Here is a 10,786-nt window from a genome sequence, read left to right on the forward strand (position 1 = left end):
CTTCAGCCCATGAAGTTAAGTCTAAAAGCTTTAGTCCGTGAAGTTACGTTTTAATCCAGAGCAATGACTGCAGTCTGAATTAGGAATTAAAATCACCTCAGGATTCTCATTAGCAAAAGCAAGTCCGAACAATCCTGCTATTTTTGTCATCTCGTGTCCCCTCACTATTATTAATTTCCTCCCGCTGCTGCTCGGTCACAGAGCCTTGSATGGCACAAAGATGGGCAGCACATGGATTTTATTTTACAGCAATATAAATCACCCTTGGAAAAAAACAGATTTGGAAATTACCCTCACTGTCAAGCATGACTTTAAAATAAAATATATTCCGGGAGGAATCAGGCAAAAGAAGGAAATTATCCCTATTAATGGCTCCAGAGAGCAGTTGGAGCAGCGCTCATTGCCCACGCCTGACATTTGTGTTTTTGCAGGCGCTGTTTGAACTCCTCCACGCGTTCACCCAGGAGAACAGCGGGCTCCAAGTGCCACCAATGTCCTGCTGGCAAGAGCCACCCCSGAGGAAAAGCCCGAGGAGAGGGTCGGTTCTGCAGCGCGGGTGCGCTCCGATCCCGAGGGAAGGGTTTAGAGCAGCCTTACCTTGGCAGGCAGAGCCGCTSAGCGCAGCCCGGAGCTCAGGAGGAAGTGCAATGTTCCCTGCACCGCTGTTTGCACCAGCGAGGGGACCTGGGTGACATCACGAGGTGCCACAAAAGGTGCTGGCTTTGCCGGGGCTGCGGCTGCGGCTCCAGCCCTGTCTGCCCGGCTGGGACCCGCTCTGCTCCCAGCCCTGCCCAGGTGACCCCACAGTGACCCCAAAACAGCCCGATGTGCCTCTGTCGCGGGTGTTCGCTGTGCTGGGTTGGCTCGGCACCCACTGGCAAGGTCCCAAGGGGAGCTGGGTGCGGGGCACCCCTTCCACCTCTCCAATTCTTCCTCCCCTCCAACTCTTCCTTCTCTCCAACTCTTCCTTCTCTCCAACCCTTCCTCCCCTCCAACCCTTCTTTCCCTCCAGCTCTTCCTCGCCTCTAACCCTTCCTCCCCTCTAACCCTTCCTCCCCTCCAATCCTTCCTCCCCTCCAATCCTTCCTCCTCTCCAACTCTTCCTCCTCTCCAACTCTTCCTCCTCTCCAATCCTTCCTCCTCTCCAACTCTTCCTCCTCTCCAACTCTTCCTCCTCTCCAACTCTTCCTCCTCTCCAGCTCTTCCTCCCCTCCAAGCAGAGCTCAGAGCTGACCACAGGGACCCTCCCAAGGTTTTTGCTGCTCCTGCTGTCCCCTCCTGCCCCCGGGGCTGTGGACCTGCTGGCTGCTCTGTTCCAGCGGATCAGCTCCTACTTCCCGAAGGCTTTTTTTAGCMCAGTGTGAACCTTCCTGACATTTCTCCCGCGCTAAATAAGTCCCCAGCTCATTTTACATCGCTGGAGCTCCCTGCCAGCACTGCCAGAGGGTGGCACTTCTGACATTGCTTTAAGGAACGGGCGGGGATCCAGCCTCACCTTATCCCAGGGCACACACGGGGCTGAGGATGTGGCTTCACCCTCCTGGAGGATCTCACTGTTTGGATTTTCAGAAGGGCACCAGGAATCTGCCTTGCTTTGCCTCTCTGGGATGTGGCTCTCAGCACTCACCTGTCCCTTTCTCACCATTTGAGCTCTGCTGTGGTTTAAGAGTGTGGAGTCAGCAGCTCCAACCTGATAATGTAAGTGCTGCTGTCTGACAGCTCAGAAACTTCAGAATCCCAGAACTGATGGCTCTCATTCAGACATTTCCACATGAGCATCGCCTAAAAGGCAGAGCTGTGCCTTCCAGATGGTCTCATTCCATGAGCTGTCAAAGGAGGTTGGTAGAAATCGGCAGCTTGCCAGKTATTTATTTTGAAATTATTTATATGGGCCTTGTGAAAAGCAATAGTGAGGTTTTGGCCAGTGCTGCAGTGTTTATCAGCACTTCCTGTTTAGCTGATTTTTTTTTTYCCCTCAGCAATGGAAACATATTTGCTGGAATTTATCCAATCACGAAGTTGTCCTTCGCATAAAATCACCGCACTCTGCAGCCTGGCAAGCTGAGAATTTGGGAACAGCAGTTCCCTGAGTGACCCCAGCAGCATCTGTGGAAAATAAACATTCAGAGAGCCACAGAATCATGGCATGGCTTGGAATGGAAAGGAATTTACAGCTTATCTTGTTCCACCCCCTGCCATGGGCAGGGACACCTTCCCCTATCCCAGTTTGCTCCAAGCCCTGTCCAGCCTGGCCTTGGACATTTCCAGGGATCCAGGGACAGCCACAGCTTCTCTGGGCACCCTCCCCACCTTCACTATCAGCTCTTGTGCAGATGCTGCTCTCTGCATAAGCCTCCATCTAGAACCTGACTGATCTGAGCAAAAGCCACAATCCTTGTGAAAAAGGAGAAAGAAAAGGTGCAGCCTCTGCTCCTGCCTTTGCCCATGGCCCCAAATTGCTCTGGTTTGGGCCAGGTTGTCACGTGAGAGTTTTAGGACCACAGGAGATGCAAAGACACAACTCATGGCACTTGCAGAACATCCTGCTGAATTTCTTCTTCCTTCAATAGTTGCAGTTGCAAAGTGGGGAGAACATTTTCACCCCTGAAATGGAAGGATTTTTGTTGGCTGGGCTTTTGGAAGGCACAGCTGGGATTTACCAACAGCCCCAAAGCTCTGGGTAACCTGAGCAGCACTGGGTGCCCTCAGAGTGAGGGGGACTGGAGCAGCCCAAGGATTTTAACCCTGTTTACTGGRGGGATTTATCACCTTTCCTGCAGACAAGGGCTCAGGAAGTAGCTTTTTCTGCTGATAAACCAGAATTGCCTGGAGATTTTGCAGACAGTTATTCTGGGTATGATCGAATTTCCCTGAAGAACTCTTTGCCCTCATTATGAGGGCAAAACTTCGATTTGTGCAGCATAAGGCTCTTCCTGCTCTTGGTTATGGCTTCCCAGAAATATTCATTACCATAATTACCTGGATTAAAGGAGAGCTTGGCTCCTGCAAGGCCACCTGGCTGTCAGTGCCATCATTATGTGACAGATAATTGAGCAATACCATGGTTTTAACTCCAAAAAAAAAATAGTTTCACCTTTGCCTGTTTGCTGCTGAAGAGCTGGGTTTGATGTGCAGTGGTCCCAAACAAAAAGAAGTTTCTGTGCCTTTTCCATGTTTCCGTTTCCTTTCCGAGTTCTTTCACAAAATCCAAAATTAAGTTGCAGCTCTGTGGCTTCTTTTTTTGTGGTTTAGTTCATAGGATATTTGTAACTGGTTTTTTTAGAGGTTTCCCACATCTACAAGGGGAGAAAGCAAATAAGGAAGAAAACTTCCCATAAAACACATTATGGTCTTTCAGTGGAAACCAAAGGAAAAGGGGCTGCATTTCTAAATTATTATTGAGATAGGTATGTAATTTATTAAGATGTATTATTTAGTATGTGTAAAATATTGATATAATCTGTTGCATAGTATTGTTAATATAGCAGTATTAATAATAATAATAATAGTACCTAATTATTAAAATTTGACTAAAATCACAAAATCCCAGGATGTTTGGATGGGAAGTGACCTCAAAGTCCACCCAGCTCCACCCCCTGCCATGGGCAGGGACAACTTCCTCTACCCCAGGCTGCTCCAAGCCCTGTCCAACCCAGCCTTGGACACTTCTAGGAATGGGGCATCCAATAAATAATAATAATATTGGCTGGAGCAGCCAATAAATTGGATAAAAATTTGGATTTCATGTCAAATTTATTTTACTGTCAACTCAAGCCTTTGGAGCGTGGAAAAGCAGATATTCAACAAAAGATCATACCAAGAAATTTAACTGAATTTGGTCAAAAGTTGTGCTCTGGAAAGGAGAAAATGTGTATTTGTATCCTGGTTCTGTGGTCCTTCTTATGCAGTATTTAAAGGATTATTTAAAGGAAAGTGAAATGTACATATGGAGGTTAAATTACATAACAGTGTTGTTTATTCTCATAAAACAGATAACAGGAAGAGGAAGAGAGAACGGCAAACATTTCAAAATTCTGCCCTTCTATTTCTGTTTTTGGGCCTCAAGCTGATAATCATTTTCCCCTTGCAACAAAAAGGAGCAGGAGGCACATGGAAAAAGTCAGAACGGGTTGTTCTGTGAGGAATAACTTCTAATTACCTGTGTTTTCTGGCCACTGAAATATCATTGCTCATTAGTGCCTCTCTTTGCTGCTGCAGAGCTACAATTGCACCAYGTCGTTAACTCACGTCGTTAACGATTTCCTCTGCCCCCAGAACAGACACACACGCTCCTCCCGTCCAAAAGAGAGGCTGGTTCTGTTCCAAATAAATCCATTTTTAATTCAAACCAGCAGTTTTTCCTCCCAGAGCCTCCTGGTAGCTGTGGCTCAGCCCATCCCCTCATCCCACCAGCCGTGGGCTCTTGGAACTGGGGATCAATAAAGAGCTGAAAACGTTCACACCCTGAGTTTCTACAGGGACAGAAATTTTCATCTCTGACAGCAGAAAGAGAAAGGAGCTCTTGGAATGGTCTCAAATGTGGGTGCCCAAACTGTTGGAAGCTGGGCCTGGGTTTTATTCAGAGCAGCTGAGCACCTTGAACCCCTCCCTGGAGCTGAAAATCTTTCAGGAGATCCAGGGCTTGCCAACACCAGCAAGGATTCACCCGTCAGAGCCATTGCTCTTTGACAGAGATACTCACTTCCTAAATTCTGCTCTTTTGCAGGAACTGAAAAGRAGAAAATGTGTCTTCCCCCTCTAACCAACCCGAGCCTCTGAGAAGTATTTTCCATAAAGCTGATGCTAAAAATAATCATTTGGTTTCTTTGCTGAAACTTCTTCTTCATCCTCTGCAGCTCAGAATCCYTTGACAGACAGATCCCAGCAGCTTTTTTGGAGGAGATAAATGAACATTTTGAAGGAGAAGGACCTGGGGAAGAAGACAAACTCCAAGTTTTGCCTGTGGTGGTTTTAATTTCTTTGCCCAATTTTAATTTCTTTGCAGAAGTTCTCTTCCCAAGGGGGTTTTTGTAGCAGAGAGTTACCCTGGAGCAGCTGCCACAAGCTGGCACGTGAAATTCCTTCTCCTTCCTTGCAGGGAGTTGAGAGCATTGTTTGTGCTCCTTCTGGAGCTCTGTGCTAAAGTCAACACTCTGTTTTCCTCAAGAATCACCAGAACAATCTGGTGAGATCAACTAAATGTCAAAGTTGTAATTTGTTAATTTAGAGATTCCAGAAAAAGGATCTGCTGGTGTTGGGACATCAGGCTCAGGGAACCAGCTCAGCCTGGAATTATCTCCTGGAATTCCATCACCTCTCACCCACAGGTGACTCAGAATTCTGCAGTGTGAGAGTCTTGGTGTRAGCTTGGGTGAATCCCAAACCATCCTGGGATTCCACGATCCCAAAGCCCCAAACACTGTCTGTGGCAGTGGTGCAGCTCCCCATGAAAGCTGCAAAGAGAAGGGCGAGAATTTTTATGAAAATTGGAGCACAAAAAGAAACTAAATCCACTCAGGGGAATTCCTGAGACAGAGAAATCCCCTCCCAACGAATATGATCAGCCTCAGTTGATCTTCATCACATTTTCTTCATCACATTTTCTTCATGAGGCTCTGCTTCTTCTTTCACCTCATCTGGGAGCAGCAGCAAAGATTCCAGCAAAGAGAGAACCTGATTGCATTTAAAAATAAGGAGATTTTGGATGGGATATTGGAAAGAAATATCTGGGAGGGTGGGAAGGCCCTGCTCAGGGTGCCCAGAGAAGCTGTGGCTGCCCCTGGATCCCTGGAAGTGTTGTCAGCTGCCTTAAGGGATTTACTCCAAATGGGTGTTTTTAACCATGGATTCCCAGATTCAGGAGCTGGGAGAAGGAATATTTGCTGCCTTCCAGTCAGTCTAAACTGATTTTCCCCCCTTTGTTCTAGTTGTACTCACAGAGGGAAAGCACAACTTCAGCTCCACTCCCCTTGAACCAGAACCACAACTTTATTGGGGCTAACTGAAGCTTTAACTGGCAAAATCCTAGTGTGTGCCAACATCAGRGACATTTCCTGCAGATACATCCCCAAAAAGCTCCCAGTTGAACTGGGATACCCACTGCAGGCACCAGATCCCTGGAGTCCTACTCTCCCTGGAGAAAATAAACATCCCATCAACTTCCAGAGGGTTTTCATCCGATTGGAACCCTCAAATCTTGCTGCTTTTAAAAGAGAACCTTTGAGAATCCCTTTGGGAGATGGAGAAGAGGCTTTGAGGGTTGGGATAACTCCTCCACCTTTAACACTGGTTGAGAAAATGGAGCATCAGGGAGGCTCCGTGTGTGCAACATCGCAGTGAGAAGTGGGAGGGAAAAACAGTTCAGAACTGGCTTCTCAATGAGTTTTAGACTAAAAGCAAATTTCCTTTTTCCCTTCTTCCCTGAAATCAGTGAAAGAATCCACAGCAGTCCTACAATTCCTCCATAAATCAGGCYTTAGCTAATCCCAATTTGCACTGGGGTCTGACTGGGCAATTATAATTATTTGTGAATTAGAGCTGAACTTTTCACTTTGTCAGTGCAGGCTGAGTTATCAGGGTTTGGGGTTTTTTGTGTTTGGGTCTGGTTTGGTTTTTTTCCTCACTGATTTTACATAAAACACTTTGGGGTCGGGTTTTTTTCCTGTTTTCTCTTCGTCAGCAGAACCCAGGTGTTTCCCAGATCTATCAGTAACTCTCAGGTTCCTCTTCCACCTCGATATCAGCCCCATCTCATCTTTTCCCAGGATGTGTCATCATTTTTGTGTCTGGATAAAAAAAAACCACGCAGCCACTGCATGAAAAAAAAAAAAACCAACTCTGGTCCGGAAGAGCTGCAGCTCATAAATTCACAGTGCAATCATTTTATTCTGAGAATTCTTGTACAGTTAGAGGAAAAAAATAAAAGAACCTGCTGGTGTGAGGTTGAGACATCAGTGAAATGTGCAATGGTGTCAAGATGCAAAGATCAGCTCTGTTAATTCCTTTTTCTTCCTTTCTTTCTGGCTGGAAGGAGAGCTGAAGTCTGGAAGAGCAGCCGCTGGATCAGGGATTTTGAATTAGCCTCATTAACGTGCATTAATTGGATTTCTGCAAAGCCAGAGATATCAGGCTTCAGGAAAATGATATCCTGCCTTTTGTCAGCAGACTCACAGATGCCCTGGAGGAGGGGGAGCAGTGCCTTCCCCAGGGAGAGGGACATTCCCGACAGGAATCTGGGCAGTTCATCGCCTGGGGATAATCACACAGCCCAGAAAACACAAAATGTTGGGAGATTCTGCCGTGGGAGAGGTTTAGGAAAGGGTTAACRGTGTYCTGAGCAGTCCTGGATGTGCARRAGAGGGGATGGACCYGGTGTCACCACAGYCCCTGAGCAGGGACAGACACAGGGRTGGCTGAACTCAGGCTGAACCTGCCCGTTATTTGCTGTCAAAATAATGTGTTTTTTCTCTTACCAAAAGCACTCCTAAAATTCCCAAATCCTCTGTCCAGTTTCAGAGTGTCTGGAGTGTCCTCGCTGGTGGAAAGATCCCCAGGGAAGAGAGCAGAGGATTTCCCCACAGAGGTCACCAAGGACAGCTTGGAGGGGAAAATGCTTTTTTCCAAACAAAAGAACAAACTTGGGCAAAAAGCTGCAGGGACTGACACAGGGGCCTCCTGAATTCCCTGGGGTTTGCCATTCCTTTGGGAAATACTTGTTTTTGGAGTGGCAATTGGGAATTTTGTCTTTTTTTTGTATAAATTTGGCCTTTCCTCTCTGCTGCTCATTCTGATGCGCTCGATTGGAGTGTGGCAGCCCTGACCAGAACCCAAACCAGAGCTGGTGTGGGGGATAATCCTGTCAGGGAGAGAGCCTGTGGGACAGAAAATTCATGGGACACAGATCCCATGGAACACAAATCCCACAGAACACATCCCACAGGACACAGATCCACGTGTCCCTGTGCTGCAGCTGCTGCAGAACCTTTCCCTTTTCCCTGCAGAACCAGAGCATTTAGCACCGAGCAGGAGTACGGAACGCATGAGCTGGGGGACAGTTCTGCAGCTCTTGGGACAGTTCTGCAGCTTTTGGGGACATTTCTGCAGCTCTTGGGGCATTTCTGCAGCTCTGGGGACATTTCTGCAGCTCTGGGGACAGTTCTGCAGCTCTGGGGAGAGTTCTGCAGCTCTTTGGGCATTTCTGCAGCTCTGGGGAGAGTTCTGCAGCTCTTTGGGCATTTCTGCAGCTCTGTTGGCATTTCTGCAGCTCTTGGGGCATTTCTGCAGCTCTGGGGACAGTTCTGCAGCTCTTGGGGCATTTCTGCAGCTCTTCGGTCATTTCTGCAGCTCGTTGGGCATTTTTGCAGCTCTTCGGTCATTTCTGCAGCTCTTGGGGCATTTCTGCAGCTCTGGGGACATTTCTGCAGCTCTTTGGGCATTTCTGCAGCTCTTGGGGACAGCTCTGCAGCTTTGGGGACATTTCTGCAGCTCTTGGAGACAGTTCTGCAGCTTTGGGGACAGTTGTGCAGCTCTTGGGGCATTTCTGCAGCTTTGGGGACAGTTCTGCAGCTCTTGGGGCATTTCTGCAGCTCTGGGGACATTTCTACACCTCTTTGGGAATTTCTGCAGTTCTGGGGACAGTTCTGCAGCTCTGGGGACAGTTCTGCAGCTCTGGGGAGAGTTCTGCAGCTCTTTGGGCATTTCTGCAGCTCTGTTGGCATTTCTGCAGCTCTTGGGGCATTTCTGCAGCTCTTCGGTCATTTCTGCAGCTCTTTGGGCATTTCTGCAGCTCTGGGGACAGTTCTGCAGCTCTGGGGACATTTCTGCAGCTCTGGGGACATTTCTGCAGCTCTTTGGGCATTTCTGCAGTTCTTGGAGCATTTCTGCATCTCTTTGGGCATTTCTGCAGCTTTGGGGACATTTCTGCAGCTCTTTGGGCATTTCTGCAGCTCTGGGGACATTTCTGCAGCTCGTTGGGCACTTCTGCAGCTCTTGGGGACATTTCTGCAGCTCTTTTGGCATTTCTGCTGCTCTTGGGGCATTTCTGCAGTTCTTGGAGCATTTCTGCAGCTCTTGGGGCATTTCTGCAGCTCTGGGGGCATTTTTGCAGCTCTGTTGACATTTCTGCAGCTCTTTGGGCATTTCTGCAGCTCTGGGGACAGTTCTGCAGCTCTGGGGACATTTCTGCAGCTCTTTGGGCATTTCTGCAGCTCGTTGGGCATTTCTGCAGCTCTGGGGACATTTCTGCAGCTCTTTGGGCATTTCTGCAGCTCGTTGGGCATTTCTGCAGTTCAGTGGGCAGGCTCAGAGCCTCTTCTGGTTTCGTGCAGCTGTGGCCAAACTGTCACGAAGTCCCCAGGTCCGAAGGGCACCGAGCTGTGACAGAAGTGTTTGTGGAGGAGATAATGCCCCTGATAAATGATTTGAGTGCCTCGTGGCCTTTCACGTGCTCAGCCCACCGGGACAGGCAGTGGGGTGAGCTCTGTTTTACAGACAGCCCCSAGAAACAGCGAGGGCTCAGATATTTCTGATTTCTTTTGCCAACTCCCCGTGCTGCTCTCGGTCCCTTTGTCCCAGCCCTTCCCCACATCCCAAGAGGGGATGCACCCTGGGCCAGATCACAACTCCCAAAACCTCCTCATGGATTTTAGGGTCTTTAAACCTCCCTAAAGACCACAGGGTCCCAAATCCCTCCCCCTGGAGCAGTCAATCCATTCCCTGTTCCATCTGGGGATGCATCCTGAGAGTTTCCCCTATTTCTGTGCTTCCAAACCCAAACTTCAGTCCCTGGGTTCATCCCAGCCATCCTGCCCTGGGCTTGGAGGGGCCCAGCAGGGATTTGGTGTGGGGAAAGGACCCATCCTGGATCCCCAGGGGCTCATTCCCAGCCTGGAATCAGCACTCAGGGCAGCAGGGAGGAGAGGAAGAGGCCTTTACTGTGCAGACACAACAGGGGTTTGCAGGAAAAGAGGATTTTTAGGGTTTGCTGGAAGGAAGTCTGGGTGGGAGTGACTCTGTGGYTCCTCTGGAACAGTCTGGAAGCTGCAGAGCTGCCCAATGTCCCTTCAGGGATGTTCAGCAGCTGCTCCACCTGAGCTTTTTCCATCTCCACCCCTGATGGTGCTGAGCAGCCTCACCTGGGCCTCCCCACACCTGCCCATGTTTCCATTTAAGCTCAGCCTGGAGCTCTTTTTCCCTTCCCTGCCTGAGACCTGCTGGACTCTGACTGTGCCTCCAGCACCCACTTTCCCCTGCAGGTAATTTCCCTCTGGRATCAGCCCTTGGATGCACTTTTTAATTTGTTTCTGGGCTGGGGTTTAACCCCAGCTCCTGGGGGGAAGTTTTGGGGTGCTGTTGTGTCTTTGTCTCCAGTTTTGGCTCAGTTTCCTTTCATTCCTGGCTGGAATGCCAGGATGGAGCCTGCACTGTGCTTGTCCTGCTCTGGGGTTGTTTTTGGGATGAGCTGCTCCTCCAGAATGGTTTCCCCTCTTTTGGGATCACCCTGTGCTCCCTGGCACCCTCCTGCCCTGCCCGGGGCTGAACCCAAATTCCTGAGGGTTCTTCCTCCCAAAGAAAGGGGTTGGAGCACATAAAGGGTTTGTAGGGTCCGAGGTCAATGTTAGGGGGGGRAAATTTGGGATTTGGGATGGATGAAGGGCTTCACAAGGTGTTGGTGCTTCCCACGTGTTCCCAAGGAAAAGGAAAATACCTTCAGGTTTCAGGTCCTCAATTTCCCTTTCCACGAGCTGCCAAAATCCCTTTTGGCTCTGATCTGGCATGAAAGTCCAAG

At 48.9% G+C, this 10,786-nt stretch overlaps 1 protein-coding gene across 1 annotated transcript in view; it reads right to left on the bottom strand.

Moving 5' to 3' along the window:
* Window positions 1–826, bottom strand: part of LOC130582823 (putative P2Y purinoceptor 10) — a 6,690-nt gene extending 5,864 nt beyond the window's left edge. The window contains exon 1 of the mRNA XM_057381741.1: window positions 598–826. The gene's annotated coding sequence lies outside the window, so the exon portion shown is untranslated. The remainder of the gene's footprint in view (window positions 1–597) is intronic.
* Window positions 827–10,786: the final 9,960 nt, after the last annotated feature.

Source organism: Malurus melanocephalus, unplaced genomic scaffold (genome assembly GCF_030028575.1).
Source record: "Malurus melanocephalus ecotype Western Australia unplaced genomic scaffold, MMel_1.1 scaffold_525, whole genome shotgun sequence".
Lineage (NCBI taxonomy): Eukaryota > Metazoa > Chordata > Aves > Passeriformes > Maluridae > Malurus > Malurus melanocephalus.